The sequence below is a fragment of the Ochlerotatus camptorhynchus genome, unplaced genomic scaffold (genome assembly GCF_037179485.1).
Source record: "Ochlerotatus camptorhynchus isolate MF236.1 unplaced genomic scaffold, CSIRO-AGI_Acam_v1.1 ptg000604l, whole genome shotgun sequence".
NCBI classification, from domain to species: domain Eukaryota; kingdom Metazoa; phylum Arthropoda; class Insecta; order Diptera; family Culicidae; genus Ochlerotatus; species Ochlerotatus camptorhynchus.
Window position 1 is genome coordinate 112,526 of NW_027041084.1, and position 2,461 is coordinate 114,986.

The window sequence follows — 2,461 nt, forward strand, 5'->3', positions numbered from 1 at the left end:
AAAAATTACAAACCAAAATCACTAGCGTCAGCCTACCACTACTGCGTAGAATTTTTGAATCTAAATGCTCGTAGTGCTCCCTTCAAATCTAATCCTTTGGCACCAATCCCAGCTCCTCGTGGTAACATTCCAGTTCCACCACCCAGACCTGTTCCAACAAATAATCCAAATGCTCCACCACCTCCACCTAGAAACCATTACCAACCTCCACCAGTAAACTTTAGACAACCATATCCTGTCCAAGCCAACCATCAAACTCCTTTCCAAACACATTCCCATAACAAACAACCATATTCCTTCCAAACTCAACATCAACCTCCATTCCGACCGCAAAATACAAATGTTTTTGCCCCAAATAGGACCTTCTACGAACAGCAACCTAAACCTAAGCCAATGGACATAGATAAATCAATTCAATCCCGCATGCTAAATTACGGCAATCGACCAAACTTCAAAACTACAAGACCAACATCCGAGTCTATGCAGGCTAATAATCCACCCACAAAACGAGTTGCCCATCAACTCGAAGATATTTCAAGAGAGGATTACGATGAACCTGATGAAGTAAATTTGAATTTTGCTGAAGAAACAGAAACTTTTGAACTGCAAGAATTAACAGGACTCCAAGATGAGGAAAATGAGACAAACGTAAATTTTTTAGAGAACGACACGGAATGGATGAGCAAATGGTTCGATTGAAAGCCAAAATCTCTCCCCTTCGGTACCTCAATGCAGGCATGTCTAAACGCAACACTACACTGCGTACTGCCTCTTTTACACACCAATGATGACGCTGGAAAACGAGTACTGCAAGCCAACCAGTATGCAGTACTCTCGGAAGAAAATGGCGATGGTGACGCCGTTCCCATTGCAAGACGAGAGCGGATTCCCCCGCTTTTCACGCTGGTGAAGGATGTTGCCAAGCTGGGTGCCTAACTGGCAAAACACAAGCTGCTGCCTCGCTTCAAGCTTTGCAGCATCGGTACCAAAATCATGTGCTCCAGCCTGGAGGAGTACAAACAAATAGGAAGTTTCCTGAAGAACAACAACGTGGACTTCTTCACGCATGATCTGCCATCGAGCAAGCCACTGAAGGTGGTTTTGCTTGGATTACCGTCGTTCGAGGCTGCTGCGGTGAAGTCCGAGCTGGAGTGGATTGGGCTCCAACCTGAGGCCGGGTTCCAGATGAACCGGCGTCCCAACCAAAACACCAGCTTCCGTGATCTGTTGTTCCTGGTGCATTTCACGAAGGGATCCACCAGTCTTGCGGCTCTGAGGTCCAAAATCTGGGACCTGTTTCAGGTCATCATCAGTTGGGAGCATTACAAACCCCAACATTATGATGTAACGCAGTGTATGAACTGCCTCTCATATGGCCATGGCACCAAAAACTGCCACATGAAGACAAACTGCGGCAAGTGTGCTGGAACTCACTCAACTGCGTCTTGTGAGCAAGTCGATGACATCGAGCCACCGTGTGTCAACTGCGGTGGAAACCACCAAGCCTCCAATCGCGGATGTCCCAAGCGAGTGGAGTTCATTAATATCCGTCGTAAGGCCACAATCAACAACCAGCTCGGTCGCCTTCGTAATCATCGTTCGCCTCCTGTACTAACGGAAGTCCAGTACCCAGCTCCCCGTCGACATGTTCCGAACCTAGTCCCGCTTCCGCTCAACAACCAACAAGCCAATCCCGCGAGTATCCAAATGGTTCCCAACAGTCGGACAGTTCAGCATCGTCTCGCTGTTGCTGCGGCCCAGCCAATTCCGCTGTTGCTGCGGCCCAGCCAATTGGAAAGCTTGCTCACTGACGAACAAGCATAGAGAGCTACTCGATTTCCTCAACGCCAAGGAGGTCGACATTGCTATCATCACCGAGACGCATCTGAAGCCCGAACTGAACGTATTCCTTCCCGACTTCCGGCTCGTCAGACTTGATCGCACCTGCTCTGGAGATGGAGGAGTGGCCATCGCTGCAAGACGGAACATCAGTTGCCGGCTGCTACCAAACTTCCAGCTGAAAACAATTGAAGCCATAGGAGTGGAGGTGAGCACATCACTTGGCCCAATCACCATCATCGCGGCCTACTGCCCCAAGCAAAACAACATCAGGGACGGGTGGTCAGTGGCCCTCCGCAAAGACATCATCAAACTCACCCGGAGGAGCGGGAACTTTATCATCGCTGGCGATCTGAACGCAAAACATCAAGCTTGGGGCAACGGTCGGAGCAATAGAAACGGCATCATCCTCAATGAAGACCTGCAAGAGGGCCACTATACCATCTTGGCCCCGGACTCTCCCACCCGGTTGAGTCGGTCTGGGGTCCATGCGACCATCGACATCTTCGTAAGCAACATGGGACACAACGTCTCGCAACCTGTGGCATTCCAGGAGCTGAGCTCGGACCACTACCCGGTGGTGGCCGAAGTTGGATCCTCGGTAAACCGATTCGAAGCTTCC